Source organism: Diorhabda sublineata, chromosome 6, assembly GCF_026230105.1.
Source record: "Diorhabda sublineata isolate icDioSubl1.1 chromosome 6, icDioSubl1.1, whole genome shotgun sequence".
Lineage (NCBI taxonomy): Eukaryota > Metazoa > Arthropoda > Insecta > Coleoptera > Chrysomelidae > Diorhabda > Diorhabda sublineata.
In genome coordinates this window covers 8039794-8065188 of record NC_079479.1, presented here as the reverse complement: position 1 = coordinate 8065188, position 25395 = coordinate 8039794, and the positions used below count along the sequence as shown (strand labels likewise).

At 31.5% G+C, this 25395-nt stretch overlaps 1 protein-coding gene, 1 long non-coding RNA gene and 1 other non-coding gene across 4 annotated transcripts in view; 1 reads left to right on the top strand and 2 right to left on the bottom strand.

The window, feature by feature from the left end:
- The window catches only part of LOC130445038 (uncharacterized), a 73899-nt gene extending 48575 nt beyond the window's left edge, over positions 1 to 25324 (bottom strand). The window contains exon 1 of the long non-coding RNA XR_008910016.1: positions 25150 to 25324. This is a non-coding gene — a long non-coding RNA (uncharacterized LOC130445038). The remainder of the gene's footprint in view (positions 1 to 25149) is intronic.
- Positions 1 to 25395, bottom strand: part of LOC130445037 (matrix metalloproteinase-2-like) — a 254033-nt gene that overhangs the window by 209222 nt on the left and 19416 nt on the right. The window lies entirely within an intron of this gene.
- On the top strand, positions 23029 to 23100 carry Trnah-gug (transfer RNA histidin (anticodon GUG)). Its single transcript has one exon. It is a non-coding gene; the product is annotated as a tRNA-His (tRNA).

Below are 25395 nucleotides of genomic sequence, written 5' to 3'. Positions count from 1 at the left end.
TATAGCAAAAGTAATAAATCTCAATTTTTTTTTTTTCAGAAAAATAACAGACATAAAACCAATATAATTTCTTGGAAACATAATGTGATGAAAAAAATACTCAGAATACGTACTAGTATTTTTAAGATAAAACTAAGTGCCCTTTTACACTACGGTGGATAGCGGCGTGGCAGAAAAACAGCCATGGACACGGAGGCAAAGTTTGAGGTTTTTGGGTCTAAGAGAAGAGTGTTTGTGCGCAAGTCAAAAGAAGAAATCCATGTATAATCCCGAACTTTGAGAATTTTCGAGAAAGGGCAACTGGATATATGATAAAAATTGAAGAGATTTTGAAGAAGGAAGGCTATAAAAATATTAAACGAAAATGTACTACGTTCTAGCCAGCGCCTGATCGGCAGAAAATTTATCTTCCAGCATGATAACGATTCCAAGCATTCCTCAAAGCTGAAAAAGAATATTTGAAAGATTTGGAAATGTTAATAATTTAAAGACGAATTTTTTCTACTAACCATAATATGGTATTCAAAGGAAAGCAAATAATTTTTAGCCAGAATATTTAATCAAACAGATCTCCAATGATACAAGACATTAGAATTTAATATAATTTCTAACCGTTCATTTCCTCGAACACCAACCCAATGAATACAAACAACAGATATTTAACACTCAATACTTAACTGTACAAAAGAATTCTTCATACACTTGTATAACATCCAAATTCGTAAACTCATTCATCTATTACTCACTTCATAATTGGCACCTTACGAGCAACCAAATTTATTATACATTGTGATTCACACTATAACCTACTTACTTGCTATTCATAAAACACGTTTGGGCCACCGTCAGTTTTGATATCCGGAGAAAAACGTGTTGAATTAACATTTCCTTTGTTCTCCGAAATCTCTTTATTATTAAATAAGGATATTTCCTAATTTATCATGTAGATGTGACAAAACCACATTAAAGGAAAGCCTTATCTAGTTGATGAATGAACAGTCTGTAAAAATTTTCGGTATAAAAGTAGGTTAAGAATCAAGGATCAACTGAACGTGAGATTGTTTGTTTAAATAAATCTATGATTAAAAAATAACGTTTTTGCTAATTTGAATTATTTATAATCTATCTAATTTATTCAATTTAATAGTAATTTGACAATGGTAAAAAATAAAACTAAGTTCATAACAATCTAAAGAAGACGATCCGAAAATTGAAAGGACGTAAATGTTATGAACCTGATTATTTCAAATGAATTGATTAAGTAAGCGTGTGACACCTATCACAATGAAATTTCCAATGAAATATTTCAGGCAGGAAATATACCGATACCTGGAAAAGGCATAACTTTTTAAAGAATTAAAAAAGGGAAGTAACTATAATGACATTTCTCTTTTAAGTACTGTTCTAAAACTGATGACGAAAATGCTAATTAAGAACTAATGTGTCAATATATTTTCAGATTCACAATTCCCACAATGTTTATACGGAAACTTATAGAATAGAAAAGAAAGAATAGAAAATTGAAGATCTTAATACCAAAGATATGACGACAATTAAAACTGTAAATTAAAATTTGCAGGCAATACCATGTAGTATGAGGCAAATAGGGAGCCTGAGTCTGATTCTATTCAACTTGATCATAGAAATAATAATGAAGTCAAAACCGCAGATGAAGGATACTCTATAGTACACCAGGTTAGAAAAATTATCTGTTACGCTGATGACGCTGTTCTTGTAATTATTAATGAAGACGACTTACAGAGAAATCTGCATATATTCTATTCAACCTGAAAATATATTTACAAAAGACTCTTTCCTTCAAAACATCTGAAAAATCAAAGTTGGTTATCCGATCCAGACAATGAATAAGGTTCTGAGCTTCGAGTACTGTAGATAACTACCAAAGGAGACGAAGGCAACTATAATATTGAGCTTTTGAGGGGACCTTATAAGGAGAAAGAATATTGTAACGTTTCACGGGAAAAAAGTTTATTAACTCAAAACTTCACTAAATCACAATTATCACCATATTTATAACAGTCAGTTATTTTGTGACTAACAGTTTCAAAAATGTATCACCTTTCACTGTACAGATTGTCTTCTGTCGCTCGCCACGTATTTTCAATATTCAACTCCAATACAATAATTATATTTACTTTTGCGATATTTCAGATGATGGTAGAAGAGCCAGAGTATCTAGTTACAGCCAACTTCTTTCAGAAACATCTGAAAATAGTTCTATGTTACGCAATAGACAGATTCTCTCAACATTTGTTATAGTTCCTACTACATTGTATGACCAGCGCCGTCAAGCGGAGTGCGGCTGTATACCCGTCACAATACTGTGTAAATCCAGGGGACCTATGAGAGTCCTTTCATAATGGAAAACACGAACCAGAACTCCGTATAGCTTGGATGCGAATACTAAGAGCAGTAACAGGCCCTATAGGTCGAGTGATATAGTGATTAAGTGATATTTGCATGACAAATTTTATCCAAAACTATCTACTTGTTTCCACCGTCTAAAAATCGTTTAACTTTATATTGTTAGGGACCTTATGAAATTGTGTAGCCTGCACCCGCACACACAAAAGTTTCTAGATCATTCCATTTCGATCTCAAAATCGACGGTTGGAACAAACTCAGAAACACTCATTAATAGCTGCCACCTCCCTGGAATATGATTGTTTCCATGTACCGATAATAGAGCTAACTATTTTTCGACTGTGGGATGTTTTTGGTTCATTTTCTTTTTTATTGTTTCAATTTATATTTGTTGTTTGAGAAAAACTAATTCTCAACACTCACTTTCATTATGTAAATTTGCTGTTGCTACATACAAACTCAATTTATTTATTGAGAACCTACTTATGTAGCGTGAAAAATCAACATGTTATTTTTAGGACTTGTTTCTGTTCGACCCCCCAAGGATATCGACAAATCACTATGCAATAAATAATATGAAATTTCTTTGAAACAACTTGCGTAAGTAATAATGAATAAGTTTTGCCTCTGCCACTTTAAATAGACGTGAATTACATTGTTATGCGCATGTATGCGTTTTATATTCAAATCATTTGAACCAAAAAGTCAACATCCTTAGCTTATACGACTAGCTAATTTGAGTATTCATTCAATTTTATTCGATTATCATTTGAATAATTTAACGATATCGTTAGAGTTGATTATTTTAATTGTCCAACTCAGTTATCAATAATAGTCAACTGAATCACGAGACATCCTGTATATTTTTGGCAGGATATTTCCCTCCTAAAAATACATATAAATATGTATAGTATATGTCACTTTCATATGGAAAAAAATGTCCAGTAAAATGATCATAAAAATCTCAAAATTTTTTTAATAAAAAATGGTCTTTTGTATAACCAAAATTTATTTAATAAGAAACAACTACATTTGTACAAATTATTTTTCTAGATAATTCTCTTCTTTAATGATACATTTTCCCTAACATTGTGGTTATTTTTTACCAGACGATAAGGATTTTCTCTGTTGAAGCTTCTGTTTGATGCATGGCGTTGTCGTGGAGAAACCTCTGGTGTATCAAACAATCTCGCACTTTTGAGTCACTTTTGAAACTTAACTTGATCCAAGAGACCGCATTAGTAGGTTGCATTGATAATCTGACGACCGTGTTAGAAATCTAACAATAAAAAACTCAACCAACTTCAGTGGCAATCACTCTCTATGCATTAAATCTAGTTTTGGCTTTTACAAGGTTTTTTTCTGCACTCCATACATACATACACACTTTAATTCATGGATGTTTCGTCAAAGGTGATAATTTTGTACAAGTATCTTCCCCTTCTTCTCTAAAAGGAGTTCGAAGCAATTGAGAAATGCGGCTTTGTGATCAAAATTCAACAACCTTGCAACCCAACCAAATTTGATGCACTCTCAAGGTCAATCCCGTTTGAACACGTGCAATGTATTTATTAGTCACACTGGCTCGAGGACGACAGAGGTACTCTTAATTCGCAACATACTCATGGCCTTGCTTGAAATCGTTGCACCAAACTTTCAACAGTGACCTCGAACTGGTCAAGCAGTCTGCGGTAGATTTCGACTGGTTCTATCTTTTCAATGACAAGTAACTTTATCATTATACGTTGCTTAAGACGAACTCTTCTCATTTATCGTAACTACTACTAACTAAGCACTGGAAAAGTCTGCTAATGTGATAAGGTTGGTGGGGATAGGTCTGATCTAGGCGTGACGTTATCTGTTGCAAGCCAATAGACGAAAGGCCGATTCGGCCGTTTTTGGCGGTAAATATAAAATCTAATATACTTATAATCACAAGCAAAATATCTTTAGAATGTTCCAATAGTATACAGGGCATACTATCATATATTTAATTATATTAGATATTATTGTGTGATTGTATCATGATACAATTTTTTGTTCCAAGTACATTTCTTTTTTTAAAAAATTTCTATATCCAAATAACTCTGTTAAAATGTTTCCAGCTTAATTTTATGGTTATTCCGGATCCTTTTTCAGCCTTATAAACAGAAATTTATATTTAATTAGTATATTAGCAATATTTCAACTAAGTGACAAATTTAACAAATAATGCATTAAACTATTGATCTCTTTTGTCGAATAATAACTCAAAAAATACAAGTACTTTCAAAAATATAATAACTTATACATATTTCTACTAATCTATTTTAACAACATTGAAATTTGTTAGTTTTTTCCCTGTCTAAATTATAATCAACTCTCTCCTCGTATGTTTCATGAATAACACTACTTTAGAATAAAAAATCAACCAAGCAAGTGGGTATAAAGCAAGAATTAACCAATAAGTGCATAAATCAAACCTATTCTCTACCAACCTTGCTTTATCTACTCTAATTATCCCCACTTAATAACTAAAATACTCAATCACACACAAATACCTATCCGCACTCTCAGCCAAGAAAGGCTCGTTTTATTGAACCTCGTACGGTAACACAAACAACTTTTCCTTGGTTTCTTTGTGTTTCCACGTATAAAATAATATTTAATTGACACTTGAAATTTTTAATGCTCCATGTTTCTCTAATAACGGAAACAGTTTGCTCATAAAAAAATTTAATATAAACTATATGATTTATGTAAAATTTTGAGATATTATTCAGATATACAGATAAATTAACATAATAATCATAGCAAAAGTGTGGTATTTCTCTGGAAAGTCACCCCTCCGTCAGTTTTCACAGTTATTATTACTAAATATTCTTCAGAAACGGTCACATTTGATTGCGATGACATCATAACCAATACCAAGATCTATTTCAGCGACTTCTAAAAATCTACTAGCTTTTACCCGCGGCTTCGCTCGCATCAAATCCATTAAATAAGTATCAGAAATCATTATAATAGAAAAGAACGAACTCTGTAGCTATATTATAACCTGAGATATAGATCTTTGAATGTAGAAAAATTGCCAAAAACCTACAAAAATCCATAATTCCACATTGAATGTACGCGCCTAGCTCCTCTCCAACTCAACCGATTTAAGTGTTCAAAAACTCAAAAGAAATAAGGTGTTTCAGAGAGTATTCTTAAATCAAAACGAACTCTGTAGCTATATTAGAACCTGAGATATAGATCTTTGAATGTAGAAAAATTGCCAAAAACCTACAAAAATCCATAATTCCACATTGAATGTACGCGCCTAGCTCCTCTCCAACTCAACCGATTTAAGTGTTCAAAAACTCAAAAGAAATAAGGTGTTTCAGAGAGTATTCTTAAATCAAAACGAACTCTGTAGCTATATTAGAACCTGAGATATAGATCTTTGAATGAAGAAACATTGCCAAAAACCTACAAAAATTCAAAACTCCACATTGAATATGCGCGCTTAGCTTCTCTCCAACTCAACCGATTTGAGTGTTCAAAAACTCAAAAGAAGGTGTTTCAACAAGTGTTCTTAAACCAAAACGAAGTCTCTATCTTGAATAGAACCTGAGATATTGAGGATATAAGGTGTGTATGTGAAAAGTAATGTACAGGGGGAAATCGCATTTGAGTATAACTTGAGAATGGTGAAAATTGGATGAAATCCGAAGGTTGATAGCTGATCTGTGCATCAATACCTTTCATTGAAAAAAAAAAATAAGCAAATCGGTTGGGTAGAACGCCTGAACGGACTCGGAATGGAAATCATCAATTTTTTTAATACATAAGATTTTTCTGAAAAGAAATTTTGGACCTAGCGTATAAAGCGACTACAGTCGAAAATAAAACGATTTTTCATCCAAAAACTTGTGTTTTATGTAAAAACACACAAAACTCTGCATTTTTAGATATGTTTTTGTCGTTCACTGAATCTTCTGTTCATTGAATTGTTATCGTACTTGATTAGAATAAAAAGCTGGGTCAAAATATCGAACAAGGAAATAGTCATGTTCATTATCCGCATTCATATCCGCTCGAGTACACACATCTTTACTATGATATTAATGGGAGAACATTCGTTATTAAATTTACATATAAACATTATTATTAAATATTTTGATAGCAAACCAAAGAATCCCTGTAAAAAATCGAGAAATTGACGTAATTAAATGCTAGATGATTAAAGTTTTTACTAAGAAATTTATCATATCTGTATATTTATAGTGACTCAAGGGACAGGTTTTTTTAATGAAAACGCTCATAAGACAACATGATTAAATGAAATATTTTGCAATGTATGAAGCATGGTTTTATTAGAATAATAAACAAACTTTATTTTTGATGACGATGAAACCGTTATATTGCTTTTCAACACGCTTTTATCAGCCTCGCCTGTATTGTGTAACTATATCTGAAGGAGATATTTGAACTCGATTTTCCTTCACTCTGAAAAATGGAATAATTTATAATGTCAGTCAATTTCATGAAATTGTTGATAAAAAATTTGAGTAAATTTTTAAGGAACCACACTTTACATGAAATCGAAAAATGAAATGTTTGGCATAATTATTGGTACGATTGGTATTTAAGAATAATGTGAGTAGTAAATGACATAGATGGAAAATTATATTGTAAACATATAATACAGATATGTAAAGTTGGTCATATAGAGATTATTACTATTAGCTAAAAACTCCGCAATCGAGTAAATGTAACATCCATTGTCATAGATGATAACGTACAATAGATAAAGGTCAAATTATAAAAAAAATGGTTGTAATATGCTCTTTAATTATTTTTTCGCATATTACAACCATTGCATAATAATTTACATTTATCACATTGTACGTTACTATCCATGACAAATAATTAATTTTAACTCTTCTCAATAACGGAGTTTAAGCTATTGAGAAGAGTTAAATAATAATATAATAGTTTCTGTGACCATGTATTTATTACTTGATTCATTCTTAAAAACTAATTGTACCAAGACATACGCTAAAAATTTTGGTTGTTACTTGTAAGTGCATTTGATATATAGTTTTCTAAAAACAATTTCTTGACTATAAATAGTTTTAGAGTAAAAGAGCTTTTCAAGAAAAGTAGACTTTTTTATTATCGTTCCTAGTGAAATTAGATCTATCAACATTAGACCGCCTCGTCTCCGGAACCATTTAACTTATTTTTTTCTTGAAACCTCATTTGTATTAATGTTCATATAATTATTTATTTTAGAAAAAATTATGAAATTTGTCAACTTAATTTGATAAGAGATATTATTATAAAATGCCAAAGAAATACTAAATTGCACATTTTTCTTTCAAACTGTTACCCGTGATCGAATGACTTCAAGGCGACGACCTAACCACGGGACCATCATCACATCTTCTATAAATCGTTGAGCAACAAAATCATGATTAATCCAATTAATAATATTTAATATAGAAGTAAATTAATGTAAAATGTACTGATTAGTTTTTAATCAATTATATATTTTTCATTTTGCTCAATGACCATTTGCCATCTTTCTCTCAGTTTCATGATTCCGCGCTTATGAAACTTCTGGTCCTAAAGCAGTCTTAACATTACGGATAATACATAAAATGAGAACAAAAAGGTGATATAAGGCGACATTAAAAATAAGAATTATTATTATAAAATCAAAATTCTATGTCTGTGGAGGCGACAAGTGGAAAACCGTCATGGATCTACTTGATGTAACACCAAAAACCGAACAAACTTTCAGCCAAAGTTATACCGCGAAAAATAATATTTTGTGGTCGATGTGCATCCTTCTAGTATGTAGCAGGATATAAAAAGTACCCCTACGTAGAGCCCCGTCTTCTTTATGAGTCCTCTAAGAATGTTTATATATCAAGATAATAAGAAAATTAAAATTGGTCGAGGAAAACGAGTAAGTGAAATTTAAAATTTCAGTAGTAGTGTTAAACAAATAGCAAACTAACAAAGAGAATTTTTTGTTATGGCGTTCCAAAAAAATCTTTCCGGTTGACTTCTTCTCCTCATATTGACCACTGTCCGAACTTTAGATTCTTGACCTGAATTCCATGAAGTGAACTGAATGATTCAACTCGGTTTAAATTGTATATACCATCGACCGGATGGTCGAAAAACTGTCTAGATTGGGCGTCGAAAAACAACTTAATATGGTGCAAAAATAGCCGTGTGGCTTTGTGACCAACAATGAAAACTGAAACTGGAGGTCACTATTAACGTCCACGCAAACTTTTGTTTAATTAATTTAATGACTAAATTGTCGTCAACGGATATGTTCCTTTTGGTTTATTGTCCTTTATTCAGTCTTTAAATAATTTGATACGGTCAATTATATTAAAAAGAGGTGACTGACTATCTTAAAATAGCTATTAATGATATAAGTGTTTGGAGTAACGTTTTATTTTGTGAGTATAATATTTACGAGGAGAGCGAAACGAGTGGAGTAGTTTCACATGAAAAAGTTGCTTATATTGATAATTAGATAGAAAATATCACATTTTAACGTCTCTTAGTTAGGTTGGGTTAGATTAGTTAATTATTTTTTGCCAATCTAACAATAATTATCACATTTTCTATGGTATGACCATGTTAAATGACTAAATAATCTAGGTTACCAACAAAAAATATCGGTTTTAATTTTGCACCTATAATATAGTCAGTAATATACGCAAACAACTATCTTACTGAGCCCGCGTACGATACGCATAATTTGAGGTTGGCAAGGAGGACCTGTCAAAAAACGTTTTTACTTATGATCTCGTCATCGAAGTGGGATAATCACCAAATTCAGCAAGAGTATAATGATTTTTACAGAAATAGGTATTTTGTAGATAGTAGAGGCAGCCGGAAATAAATCAGTCACCAACGAAAGTCGAAAGCTTTGCACATTGCCTCAAAATTTCAGCTTTAATTGTGTAAGATCAATTATTGTAAATTTTAAACGAAAAAGATATATGGTGTCCAATTGAATCAGTAGCTCAGCAAAATAAAGAACTATAAATTAACCTGCGTTAAGCATATTAATTGTGATTCGTACAGTTAGTGAATACTTTTATTATAACATTTGATGTTGTTTTTGCATTCACAGTTATATTTGGTTGACCCCAACTGATGTAGGATGATGATTGGTTTGTATCATAAAAACATGAAGAAAATTATGCTGATTGTTGATATCTCTTTGAAGAATACATTTGAGTTACTTTCATTGTTTTCTTGAAAGAATTATCAAGGTAGCCCTCCGTAACAGATGAGGATCTCCAATTTCCATACTGTATTATTGCAACCAAGTTACCGCATGCATTTGCGGACCTCAGAAAACAGTGACAAGTATAAAGCTTGGTGGCATTTTTCCAATGGTATTTATGCCAATTGGACTATTAATGCAATATCAATATGTAAGTTAATATTAAGCGTTTATGTGTTATGGTTGTAGATCTCAGATAAATATATATATTTTTTTAATTCCAATACATGACTTCTCTGCAATTGCAAATAGTCTTTACATATTATTTTTCGTTTTAACTATATATACCATACTAATTTTATTTCAGGATCATCTGTAGACATCTTCTCTCCGACAAGAACCAGCATGATTGATAATGAGAAGTAGATCAAGTAGTTGTAAGAATTCATGTGATATCAACATTTTTATCTACACGCAATCAGGATTTCAAAATAGGGGCTACAGGTATGATTTTTTATCTTTACTCAGAATACCAAAACAAGTAAGCATAATATTTTCGGTTATTTTATTAGCGTCGCGACATAATTGAAATTTCTGAAGCAAGTGGCACAAGAGTCTTAAATAATTATGGCCTCTTCTGCCACTTTACGTTGTTCTCGAGTTATCCAATTAAATTCTTGATCTCGTGCTTGTGCATCTTGTATTTTCTTTGTTAATCAGTGTTACCACCCAATTATAGTTACCATAAAATAGTAAAAAATATTATGTTACACTTGTTTTGTAATACTCGTTTCTTTATAGCACTCCTCGCTGCACTCGTACTCTGAAAAACGTGTGTGAAAAAAAGTGTCCTATAAAACTTGATAAATAACTCTTACTGTTTACTATTTTGTTACAGTTATTCTGGTTATTGTTTCATATTACCTAGTGCGAAATAATATTTTTTAAATACTGATGAGACTACAAAAAAAAACTAGAATTGAATGGTTACCGAAAGGTCGGCAATATGATTGCATATTCTGAAACTTCATTAAAGCTACTTTTTTTTCTAGAAGAAAAAAAGTATGTAAATCGCCTACTTTGTGGAGTAGGTTAGGGTAAGTTGTTATGAGTAACTTGGTCATGATTCACTCGAAGATCTGAGTCCCAGGTGTAAGGTTTCTAAGATAAATTCGAATGTGCTGGTTAAAAATAGGGTTGACGTAAGAAAATATTCCATATTAATATCACAAAATTGAGATTAATAGTTGTAAAAGTTCAAAAATACGTACATTTGAATAAATTCAGTTATTTATAAATGAAACTCTTATTTTTAAAATGCATGTAGCCTTCATATGTAAAGAGAGAATAGATAATATCACATTACATAAATGAGTGATTGTTTAATTTTCAAATACTGTAACGGAAATAATTCGTTCTTTTTGAATAAAAGCAAAATATATACATTATTTTAATAAATGCGATACATTACGCTCCGAATTACCTCAACTGTAAGCAGTAGCCACTATTCTATTTCATCTCGTGAATAAAGTGTTAATGCTGATGAAATAACAAACTCAAACTCTACTAAATCGCAAGATATTTATATCAGGAATTTTTTTAATTGTTATGTTCACCTTAATGTTCAAAAATTATCAAACTAAATACCAAATTTTATACTATTTGTGACGAAGGACAAAAGTTCCTTTAAAAAATAAGTCATTGGTTGCTACTATTCTATCAAAAAACGTCTGGAATATTTTTGACAGCGTTAGAAATTGACGGTGCTTTGTAAATATCATCTTTTAACGCCTTTTACATCCACATTATGACTGTTAGACAAAAAAATAGTTATATAAATAAATTCTATACATAATAGTTTTTAAAAAATAAATAATTAATTTTGAAATTGAACGCTTGACTGCTTTGTTTAAAGAAAATAGTAATAGTGATCGGCTTCATACAGGAATCAGATTATACATTTTGGTGCATAATTCTTTGAAAAGGGGCAACGTTCTAGTAAGATCATATCAAATATTTCGTAGTCTTAGCTTTTTTGGTAATATTGTTCCAGACAACATTTTTCCTTAGCATCAAAATAAATTGTTTGTTTTTGTAGTTCAAATTAATGCATAAAACACATTTCATTGTTATTGCTATTAACTTTTTCTATAAAAAGAAACTTCATTGATTATGCATGGAATTATTTCACAGTTTTTTGCTAAACAAAAACATTGTTTCTTTTTGTATATAATCAACTTGCACATCCTTTTATTGTCGCATTATCTATATAGGTCCTTGACCTCAACGCCTCACTCTAATATAATAATAATTCTGTTAATAATACATCCGACTGACAAAATTCTCTTAACGATATTTAAGGATAGAAAATATGTTGCAATAAGTCAAGAATATTGACCTATATTTTATTTATGGATAATCGAATTCTATTAATGAAGTTGTCGTATTCTCTAATATACCACAGACTACTGTTTGATATTAAAACTGTGGGTGAGACACCAGATGTGAACAGCCGTAGATGTGTCCTACTGTGGTTGTGTCTCCTTTGCCTCCAACGGATCAAAATAAATATTTCAAGTTATTCGTTTTAATTTTTTAACAATAGGATGGACATCATAAGTAATATAATTAGAAAAATTTCTAGAACAAGGTCAATCAACTTATTCCAAAAACAGATTTAGGAAATAACTCAGTTTTATATAGTTATAGAAACAAATTTCATTTGTATATTGTTCACAAAGTGAATTTATCAGTGGACAAAATACTACAAGGGAAGTTAGGTGTACAATAAAAATATTCACTACAGAGAATTACTAATAAATTCGGAATTAATGATCTGAAAATGGTATAATGTGTTTTTTTAGTTTTCTTTGAAAATCTAATTTGTTTCTGACCTTTTAGTTCAATTAGCAATAAAAGTGTGTTTTTAATTAATCAGGTCGTCTTATAAGTTATTTCGCAATAATTTGAATCTGGAGATCTACAAAATCGATAAACGTATAATCTTGTGAACAGTCGATTCCCAACTCAACATGAAACAGCCGGTATAATAGACTCCGTTTCACAGTCTCTGGAAGGAAATCGTGTCCCAAGATTCCGTTACATGTTTTCATAGTGATCGTGTCAAGGATAATTTTTCTAATTTTTCGACTTATTAGATATTGGTTCTTGACAATTGCTAAAAATTCCAATTTATCTGATCATTTAAAGTGAGTTACCTTGCCTTGCTTAAAAATTCCGGACGTGCCATCCTAGTGAACCGGGCAAGGATAATGATAGGACTTTATTAGATTATTATTGTCATTATATATCTCAACTACTTTCAAACCACTAAGCGTACTGGTTCGAGAATTTAACGGACATGATATTATTGCCGTTTAAAATTTGGCGGAAATTACACTAAGCGGCTTAAGCACATGTACAACATTTGATTTTCCGATGACAGTACGTTTATCTTAAAGGGTGAAGTCAACGAGAATAATTGTTTTGTGTTAAGAGCTACTGTTTTTTTAAAGCATCAAAATAATGTATTCTCTATCATCCTTTGCCTTTTCAAGTTTTTCAAATGGTATTTCTAAGCTCTAGGGGGATGAACAAAGAGTTTTAAATTATTACTAAACTTCAATGCCTTTCGGGTTATTCAACCTGCTTTTCCATTTCTCCAAAATCTAAACATAACTAGAGTAAATTTTATTTGGGTCACCTTGTATAAATATTACAAAACAAATTGTAATAAAAGTAATTTCAAATATTCTTGTGTGTGTTTCAAATACGACAAAATTGTAAAATATTCGGATCAATTGAATCCAGTTATTTTCGACGATTTATTTCATTTTCACATAAAAAATTACGTATCTTACGGTTAAATATATAGACATTTTATGGCGGTATACATATAAAAAAACTGTTCTGTGTTGTTTGTAGTACTATCTCCTCCTAAAAATGTATACGTCAACGCATTGTAGTTTCTCTGGTAAATGGCTCTCTTGAGAAATGTAAAAGTGCGAAATACTGCTCCAGTCTTACAGAATGAGGTTTTTTCGTTTGCAAACACGTGACTGTAATTTCAAAATTTCATTCCTGGAATATAGACTTCATCAACTCGCCAATTCTAATTGGTTTTCAAGATTGTTAGATATTCTAATAGCATCAATAATAAAAAAGCAGTCATCATTTTTGTTACTATCAAATACATTATCATTATTTCTATATTTCTAATTCATTTTTTAACCGGTTTATTGCAATACAGATAGATAATGGAAGGCGTATTCTACTTCTCAAATTCATAAATTTTTTCTTTAATTACTTAAGTCATATTCATGTGGTCGCCAAATGATTTCAAATTTTGAATAATTTTTTGTTTTTGTATAATTTTCTGAAAAAAAAAACAGAAAAACACGATTTCTCCAATGCTTTTCTCAAAAAACATTATCTCAAATTAGATAACCGACTTCGGAATATTAGCCACTTTGTTTATTTATATTGCTCAAATCATGGATGTGAAATTATCTTGTATGTTATTACTTGGTGTGTGGCCTAAGCTAAAAAGAGGCATTTATGTCATAGACAATGAATATAGTATACTCAATAAAGCAGCGAGGCGACTACATCATTAGAATTTATATCACAAAATTGATTCGGGAGACGCAATCAGTTAGACAATTTTTTTAGATTACGTACGTTTATCTACAAACAGCACAGCTATTATTCTTTCAAGTATAATACGATTGGTAACAAAATTAATGAAGGAAACATGACGTTTTAAAATAGTTTGTGCAATCTCAATTGGCTAATGGTAATAAATTGATGTTTATAAATTATTTTCTACAACTACCACATAGATCTATAAATTACTAAGGGAAGATTAACAAGCAATGTTAGCTCTTAATTTTGTCACTTAAATAATACTAGCTTTTACCCGCGGCTTCGCTCGCATCGAATCCATTAAATAAGTATCAGAAATCATTATAATAGAAAGGAACGAACTCTGTAGCTATATTAGAACCTGAGATATAGATCTTTGAATGTAGAAAAATTGCCAAAAACCTATAAAAATCCATAACTCCACATTGAATGTCCGCGTCTAGCTCCTCTCCAACTCACCAACGATTTAAGTGTTCAAAAACTCAAAAGAAAGAGGATGTTTCAGCGAGTGTTCTTAAACCAAAACGAAGTCTCTATCTTGAATAGAACCTGAGATATCGAGGACAGAACGTGTGTATGTGAAAAACTCCCATAAGTAATGTACAGGGGGAAATCGCATTTGAGTATAACTTGAGAATGGTGAAACTTAGATGAAATCCGATGGTTGATGGCAGATCTGTGCATCAATACCTTTCATTGAAAAAAAAAATTAAGCAAATGGGTTTGGTAGAACGCCTGAACGGACTCGGAATGGAAATCCGAAATTTTTTTAATATATAAGATTGACAATCCGAAGGAATAATATTCAATTATTATGCCAAACGACACGTCCAAATTAAATCATTATGCGTTGCGCAAGTAGGTGGTGTAAAACTGCTGAAGGAAGTAGATTTGTTTTCACCAACATTATTTGAGCCATTTTGTGAGTTTATATCTTGAGTGGAACCGTTTGATTCGGTAACTTTGGTGACCATAAAGTAGTTAGTGTTGTTCATAAGAATACGTGAAGATTTCATATAGTTGGCATTTAGCGAAGATTGCGTACAGTCCGCCAGATTGATTTTTAACGAGGGTGAGATAAGGCCTGACCATTGAGGTAAAGAAATATGACAGGCGTATAAAATCTGACCCTAACCTTAGCTAACCTATTTATTCAACAACATATGTGGTATTAGCTGTTAGTTACACTACTTAACATAGTTAGTCAATAATAAATGATTTGTTATTTTAGTCAAATGTTTCTTAGTCAACAACTAAGCGTATTTCTTGATAGTGTACGCTTTCTTCGCCTTTCACATTTGGCTGACTTGTGAGTCAGGCCTTATCTCACACAATATTTGCGACACAGTTCATACCATCCTCTCTAAGTTGCCAATGTAATTGATAAGTAATGGAAATACTAGGTACCCACTTATTCTAACAGATTCTAAAAACATCACAATGTAACCACCTTATGGTATGTGCAAAATCCTCATTTTATCATTTTTTTTAATCACTCAAGAAGTTTTTGAAAATTGTGATGAAGAAGAATTACAATACTTTCATTGGTATCCAGCAACGTATAATTAATTACTAGATTGTAACCTCACGAGTTATTTACTACGGTGGCTGATTCATTTTCTCCACCACTGTCACAGAAAATATCTTAACCACGGTAATATTCGTTAAGTTTTAAAAGCACCTTTGGGCAACTTCCCCTGAATTTTTTTCGGCAGTTTCCACTCACACTGCATTTGGTCTCCACATCATAGTGATGGATCCAATACGCACTCACTGTTACCAATATTGCATCTACACCACATTCGTGGTACCATTGTTTAGGCAATATATTCATGTTCAGTGAGGGATTGTATAGTATATTGAAAAATTCTTACCCTACTATGGCACAAACCAATGTAAAAATATTTTATTACTCAACAAATTCTCCTCTTAATTGGATATATTTATTAAAGCGAACCTGCAACGTCTCTAGACCTTTCAAAAAAAAAATGTTTCTTCTTGCTCTGCAAACCACACCTCCACAGCTTTTATTACCTTCTCGTTAGAAAAAAATTTACGACCTTTTCATCTCTGGTGAATAAGGGGGGTGTTCTACTAATTCAAACCCTAAATCACGAATTATTTGCAAGGCAACATGATATTGGTGTGCAGGGGCGTTGTCCTGTAAAAACAAAAAAATCAATCATGATTACTCCATGGCAAATCCAAAAAACTGAAGCAAGAACTTGCCATTCCATCGATTGTTGCTTCGTTTCTGGATCGTAGAAATGTACCCAAGTCTCATCCATAGTAACAATTCGGTTTAAGAAGTCTATATTGTTTTCAAATAGAGCACAAATCGAACGCGATGCTTCTACCCTGCTCGCTTTTGGTCAACATTCAAACATTTGTGGATTCATTCTGCAGCATTTTTTCTAATGTCCAAATTGACGTGAACTATATAATGAACGCGTTCGTATGAAATATTAAGTGCTTCAGATATCAGTATTAGCCCATTTCGACGGTCTGATAAAATTATGTCATAAACTGCTACAATATATTCGGAGACTGTCACAGAAACTGGCTTTCCCGATCAGTCATAATCTTCAATGGAATATTTACCTGTTTTGAAGCTTGCAGTCCAATTTTTCACGGTCGCATACGAAGGACATTGATCACCAAGGGTATTAAGCATATCTTCGTAAATCTGCTTACCTCTTAACCCTTTTAAATACAGGTACTTGATGATGGTTCAATACTCCAATTTTTCGATTTTCACAATATCGGTGTACATCTTTTTTCTTATAATTTATTGTGAAACTCTGGTTTACTTTTTGACGTCAAACTTTACACTGACACTTTGAGGGACATTTTACAACCAATAACGCATAAGGCTTAAAAATCTTCACAATTGTTTCATAGTTCGCATCTCTCACTTTTCCGAGAACGTTTTCCATAGATTAACAAGCCTCAACTTTCGTATTTGGGGCCCTTTAAAAAGCTCATCTTTTAATTTTCCCTTTGTCATTTTTGAAAACTTATTTTTAAGGTATTGGAAAGCATCGCGGTTGACTTTAGATTCCAAAGTGGCACAATAATGATCTGTTGTTGAACTAATTGTGGATGGAATAAAACTTTTGGGTGGCCAAAGTTTTTTGACGTTATGATTCTCTTTATCGCGATTATTCCGAAGACACAAAAACCATATTGTAACCTTGTTGCGTGCTCAAAAGTGTAGCAATAATTTTAGAATCACAGATATTCTCAAGTACAAGCCTCAGATATTCGTAGGGTATGTATGAAGTCAATGTATCTATAATTCCAAAAAATGTCCTACCTAATTGACTTTCTATTGGTGTTATTGTATACATACTCTATGTCTTCCTCTCGGTGGTAGTGTGTGACGTGGTATTTACAGAATTGGATTAAAATTCAAGAATACGAATATAAAAGTAACTCTGGGTAAATCTTTAGTCTGCTTTGTAGATAATTAACCGGATAAACATTAATATAATTATTTTCAACGCGAACGTTTTTTATTGAACCATGGTGGCCATGAAAACCATTATCTATCAATTAGTGTCGGTGGTAAATATACAACAAGAAACATTTATGAAAAACAAAAAAATTCACTTATGATGAATCATTACCAAATGGAATACCGTACCGCTTATATTATACTAAATGTAAATGTACCGTATGAGACACTAAGTATACACGGAGTTAATTATTATTTGTATCAGAGACCGTCCAGAATGGGCTTAAATGGAACGATTAGAAGGTAATAAAATGTTTTAATACTTCCTGTTGCTTGTAATAAAGAGAAGAATTCATAGAACGGAAAGGTTAAAAGGTAATACCGATCCCTAAAAAACGTTTCATAATAATCCGCTGCGAGGCTCGACAATGTAGTATTAGATGTTCTTTAAAAATTAACAGAGTGGTAAAAAAATATTTATTTTTGAGAGTATTGAGTAGATTTTTGTCGTTTAACTTGGGAAAAGAGTTACTATATTTGAGTGACTAATTTAAAGACGGTATCTGTATGTCTTGTATAATAATTATTATTTTTGGGTTCAAAATTATTAAATTTACATTCATTTCTCAATCCAGAATATTTTAAAACAACGAAATATGTCGTATTTTTATTTTGAAATTGGATTTACATTGTCCATTTTAGCATTTTAGCTAGGCTCAGACTACGGAATGGGTGAGAGAGAAATCAAAATCTACCTTGGAATTGACAACCAGTAATGGTTATGGTAATGTAGAAGACGAGGTAAGACGACAATTATCTAGAGCAAATAAAGTCGCGGGATGTTTTCAAAACGTAGTATAGCAGATCAAGCACCTAAGACAAGAAAAAAGGCACGACTTTACCTAGCGACAATCAGACTTATAACTTAAGATACATTAGAAACATGACTAAAAATATCAGAAACGAAACAACTCTTCGAGACCACAGAAATGAAAATTCTCAGGCGAATCTCGGAAAAAAACACTACTAGACTGAGAAAGAAGCGAAAACCCTATAAAAACAGCAAGCGATAAATGTCCAATTGAGACACGGAGTAAAGATCGACCACGAAAGAGGTGTAGTGACAATTTAGAGCCAGGATAAGGAAATATATCAAAGAAGGATGCATTAGACCTATTATAGAAGAAAATAGGAATTAAAATGAGTTAAAAAATCAATATCATAAAAAACAACCCTATTGACGATACGTACGCCTATGATATTTACTACTTGCCCAAATTATATTGAGCCTACATTTTTTTAAAGTACAGATTTTCATTTCATAATTATATTACAAGAAAGAAACAATTTGTATGAATGATATCTCCCAGTTGAATATTTTCACGTCACTCATGGCACTTTCAAATAGTAGACTTACGTCATTTAATTTGGACGATGTATTTTTTTATACAACAGCAATTCTATTGTTGGGTTTAATCGAAGTACCGATTCTGATATACCACGTAAAATTGTCCAAATCATACTTTGAATTTACTTTTGTGCATCTTTCGAAATGAATAAAGTATCGCTTGTAATGCGTTATTTGAAATAGTTTTTTAATTAGTCCAGTCATGAAATTCCGACTCACGCCAACATTTGAACTAATTGAAAAAGGATATAACAAATATAAAGGAAATTTGCTTATATGTGAACTATTACTCTAAAATTGTTGACTTGAAAATCCGCTATTCATTAAAGTTGAAACTGTTTGCAATAAGTTCCGGAGCGATGGTAAAAAATTTAAAACGCCTATACTTTATGGTATTATTATGATCATTTATTTTGTGTGTAAATTTCTTTCATATCACAACAATATTTCAATAATTCTAACTTTATCATATTGTACGAGGATGGTTTCAGAAGTACCTGGACTGACCTAAAGATAGCGGTAGTTGCTTAAAAGTACCACTGTTTTAGGTGTATACAATCCATACAGCATATATTTCAAATTTGTAGACGCCATTTTGATTAGTATTTGTTTGGCAGCCATTAATAGTGAATTTGTAGACATGGATAAAAATGGTCATAGTTATGTGATACAATACTTTTATTCTAAAGGTGTTGGCCCAACCAATAGAAAAGCTGAACTAGATTCTACTCTGGGTGAGACGGCTTCTTCATTATCAATACTAAAATATTGGGTAACAGAGTTTAAACAGGTCGTATGACCTGCAGAGGCCAGCCTCGCAGTGTCGACCAAATGATGTGATGACTCCAGAAATGTTGAAGAAAGTGCGTGAGCTAGTAGACTTAGTAGGCATTTCAAAAAGTGCGGTACATCGCGTAATATGTTTCCATCGAGTGTTTGGCATTGTTTCACAGAAATGAAGCCAAATTATTGCGCCGTATCATAACAATGGATGAAATCCATCCATCACGTCACACCCGGAACCAAAAACAATCAAAACAATGGACTGAAAAGGGAGAACCAGAACCAAAGAAAGCAAAGATCGTTCCATCTGCAGGCAAGGTCATGGCGTCGGTTTTTTGGGATGTGAGTGGAATAATTTTCATTCACTATATTGGAGAAGAAAAACTATCAAGTATTATGTAAATTTGTAACTTTGAGGAAAAAAATCAAGCAAAAAACGGCCGCATCTAGCTAGAAAGAAGAGTGTATTTTAACCTACTCGGATTATTTTCTGATGCCAGACTTGAAAAAATGGCGATCGGTGGATAGGTTAATTAAAGATCATCCTCCGTATAATAAATGATTTGAAGAATTTCAAGTAACTATAAACAACGTCAACAAGGCTATTAAATGTGGTATAACCGACCGTTGCTAATGTGAGCAAAGTGAAAAAACTGAGTTGCAGTTAAAAATAAAAAAGTGAAAGCTATAAAAAAGAAGGTAATCTACAAAAACCAGAATTACAAAGATTTGTTTTATAATAAAGTTTCAAAAATGTGTTCCCATAAAAACTAATAGAGGTATTTTTTAATGTACAAATTAAATATCAAATATGTTTTCAGTATTGTTAGTCTAAGATTATAATAGTTGTGGAATTTTAAATTTTCATTAGAGTTATACATTGAATAAGTCCATTCTCAAATATTTTTTAATGCTCGGACAATCAATAATATAATATATACAGGGTTTCAGAAATTATAACGTCGATGTTTTGATTGCTTTTGAGTACTTCAATAAATCAAATGCTCATATTGTTGCTTCTCTAAGTACTTAGAATACGATCCGACATTTCAAGTTACTTTATAGATACAAGTACAAAGAAATGAGATGAGAACTGGGCCATTCAATAGCTTTTTCTCAAAATTTACAAACAGATCTTATGACAAGCGGGGTACACCATCTTGTTGGAACCATATTTGCAGTATTAACACAGGTTTAGGAAACAAATTACTGCACTAATTCTATTTACAAGATTACCATAGCGTACACCTTTGAAACTTTTATCAAAAATATGGTCTTTTAACATCCTTATTAAATATTCAGTTGTTCTGTTCCCATTTTACTTGGATTCTTATCTGCCCAAAATCTATAATGTAGTCAATTTACCACATCATTCGATATAAAATCAAATGCATCAGAAAACAGTGTGTGTAGAATATTGTTCGTGTTAAGCTGTTCCTGTAGTTTGCTATAAGGATCATATTTTTGTTTGATGTACTGTTTCATAGTTTTTAATGGAATTTACACTGCAGGCATGACATTTTCAGTAGCAGTTTCTCCATTGGAAACAATTTGACATCAATGAGTGTGTGTTTAAATTCAATTTCGATTATCTGGTCATGAAAAACTACTGGTGGATCTCAATTATTTTAAAACTTACTTATTCAATACAAAGTTAATATTATTTTTTTATGCGTTCTTTTATTAAACCGAGATGAAAGGGGTTTTTGCTGCACTGAGGCCTAACAGTTTTCTTATTCTGCTAGAGCTAGATTTAACACGTAAAGTAGTGTATTTATAATAATATACCATTATCCTAGTGCATGCAGAAGTTAACTGTTTGGGTGTTTAACCATCTTCTCCACAAAACCTTTAATCACCGTTGTTTTTAATTTTTATATTCTCAAGGTTTTCGTTTAAAAGAAAATGTCAGAAATCCTGTGAGAATTGGTAGGTCGTTTCTGCTCATATCGATGTATTTATCCGATGTTTTACCGTCATAGTTTTTGAAAAATCGTATCTTAGACCAGTTCCGCTTTAAATTGGTTTCTACCTGGAAAACAATAATTCTGGACTCTTAGAAACTCCTAATATACATTTTCGTCAGATTATTTGTTGTTTTTTCGTATGCTCCACTGTGCTAGTACCCAAATTGGGAAAGAATAGTTTCCATAGCCTTATTAACTTAAGGTTGGCGTTCTCGTCTCTCCAAGAAATTCTCTCCCGTAGAATTTATTCATAAATGCAGTTGGGTGATAAATCTTCGTAATCCTTGTAGAACAAATTCATGACGATCTAAGTAATTTTATCCCTATCATCAATTTTTTCTATTTCTGCATGGGTCGAGTAGCTCCACTCAGTATCAGAGCGAGTTTACAGTTTTTTCTATTATCGAGAGATTGGAAATTAAGTTATTACGATGGTTTTGGGATGAAAAAGAAATGAAGATCTTTATAAAGAACACATTTCGGAACGATTTATTCTTAAATTAAATTATTTTTTGGATTCATAAAGAAAATAGTTTTATTTTTATTATTTTATTTTATATTATTCATTATTATTTCGACAACTGTCGAAAGTTAAAATCTATATAAAATATTGACCTCTTGGTGAAAATCATACTTGCACTATTGAAATTTTACCTTTAAGCCTTTACCTTTTCGAAACTCACCATTTCTCGAATCGTTGGCGATATTCATACTGAATACACTGTTTACACCACCAATACACCAACACCTGAACAGTTTACCTTCAGTCTCTGAAGACGATAACTTGGTTATCGAAATGCGCGTTGGTGTAAACAGTGTATTTTTACATTCTACTAGATTTTAAATTTAGTATTAATGATTGAGTTCTTCGGTCTAAAATATAAAAGATTGTGCCGTTTTATCACTTACTTATCCAACATACATAGAAATTGTTTGTATGACATGGGATTATTTATGTTGTATATTCTTGTAAGGCGTGACATTATTTATGTGTTGGAAAATAGTCTTTTGTTACCGAATTTAAGCGTTATATAAACACGTAATATCTATCAAACATTACATTTTTAATACTTGAAAATATTAAAATAGCCGGTAGATCACTGTATGTTTTGTGCGTTTAAATCTCGTTCTCGGAGCACTGTTAACATCGTCTCCGATAGCCGTGATCGTCTAGTGGTTAGGACCCCACGTTGTGGCCGTGGTAACCCAGGTTCGAATCCTGGTCACGGCAATGTGTAAAGCATTGTCACGGAGGAGACAATCTTTTTTTATTTCTATATTTTGGTTATTCTACATTGAAAATTTAAAATTGTGTAAATTAATCAATTTTCGAGTGCGTCTCTTTTTGAATTGGGTTCCAATTTTGTTAATTATTCTATATAAACATTTTAAAAAATGGAAAACCTTTATAATATGTTATTTAATTAGCGTATAATGATGATTGTAACCTACGAAATTGCAATACGAACCAAACGCGTTTCTTATTGTAATTAGAGCTAGTATGATGTTTGTTATTGTAGTAGTAATTATGGACCAAGGTAGAAAAGTGTGTTATTATTGTCTTCAATAGATCCAAGACATTAACACACTTTTCTACTGTGTTTCATTAAGCATTGGCATTTAATTTTCAAAAATATAAGTTTTTAAAATCAAAAAAGTTACCATGCTACTGTCCAATGTAAAACAATAAAAGTTTAATATCATTTGCTGGTAATAGAGACTGCTGAAAATATGCGGCTCCAATGATTGTATTTTCCCTAACATTAGACCTAAGAAGTGGATAAATTGCCAATCAAAGTCACAAGTATTGTATGAAAATGGCATATTAAAATATATGTGATGAGAAAAATACATTAAAGACGTCAAAAACTGTATTTTTAGTTTTCTTTCAAGAACTTACTCAAAATAATAATGCTTCAAGAAAATATTAATACTCCTAATTATTTTTAATTTGTCAATCGGATTAAGATCTTGTTCTAATCAAGCTATATTTTACCACTTTTATTGATAATGAACTAACTCAAAAAGATGTTTAGGTTTACCATCCAGTAATGAAAAAAATATTTGTCAACATTTGTTTTATCGCCCCTCTTGTCTTACGTGTTAAGCAGCCTATGACAATACCATTTGAATAGAATTGTTAGTTGTTAAACATTTTAAGTTATAAGGTAATTAGTAAGTATGTAATATTTAAAGAACGAACCAATTGCCTGGAAAGGAATACTCCATTATTGTTATTAAGGGGAGTAATATCACCCGACTTATTTTGATGTGTTTGAATTAAGTTATATATAATAATATAATACCTAATTATTTTTCAATTTTGTGCTGGATGTCTTTTTCCACATTTTTAAACTAACTTTTCTACTACTTTTAATTTATTTATTAATCATTTCAGTACTTTGAGCGCTTTAATACTATCTATGTACTTCTGATAGAATGGATAGATGGATTCAGACAGTGAAAATGAATTATCTTGTACACCTCCAATAATACAGGTATATAGTTGTATACGAAAATGCTCAAGAATGGCTTAGCAGTAAAAAGATTAAGTCATTGTTTGCAGAAGGTGTATTTTTGGCTTATTTCAGCGAACAAGGTCTCTATGGATTGTCTACTCCATACTAATGTGCATATTAAACATAATTGATTGGAATAATACGGAGAATTGTTTAAAATTATGAGCGTTTATTAAACGTGATTAGAGAAACATGTAACAAAAAAACAAATCTTTTTCACCGAAGCAACTTAATCAATTCATAAACGAAACTACTGATGAGAACAAATCTGGCGACTGGCGATAATAATTAAACCTCTTTAATTTACTAGTCAATTATAAAATTTATTTTAGGCTGCTTTAATTATGGACATTGTGGGTCCAAAGAATTGGAAATAATAATTTTCGAGCAATGAGGAAGGGCATTGCTATATTTTTAGAAGTACCAAACTCTAATTAATGTACTACATATTTATATATTATTGTTTCCGCAGCTTATCGGCAACTTTATTTGTACATAGTGCACTGAAACGAATATAGTTAGTACATCATCAACAAACAAAAAAAACCAATGAACTTTCATAATGTAGTCCCAAATATTGAGTTCATTGGTTGTTCATACCTTACAGTTCATTTCATTTTGTTAATAAACAATTAGTTATTACAACTGAAATCGTTATAGATAAACGTCACAATTTATGTATAAAGTACTTTCACTGTACTTGTATTTAATTGTTTTTTTCGTTTAGTTAGTATCAGCTTCCGATAATGCTTTCAACTTACTTGGTGAATTACAGCACGAGTTGCAGACAAGTTATGACCTACTTTACCGCTCGTTAAATAACATACTAACCAACACAATAAAAGTATCCTCCTGCCTGGTCGGGCTTTGTTTCATTTATTACCTCTATGATACATTTCCGAACCATAACTTCGCTGTTAGTAACACCTTGAAACTACGCTTAAAATTAGTTTTAAGTAATTAAAACAATATAAATAAGTACCTAATTAAATCTTGCCCAGATATCT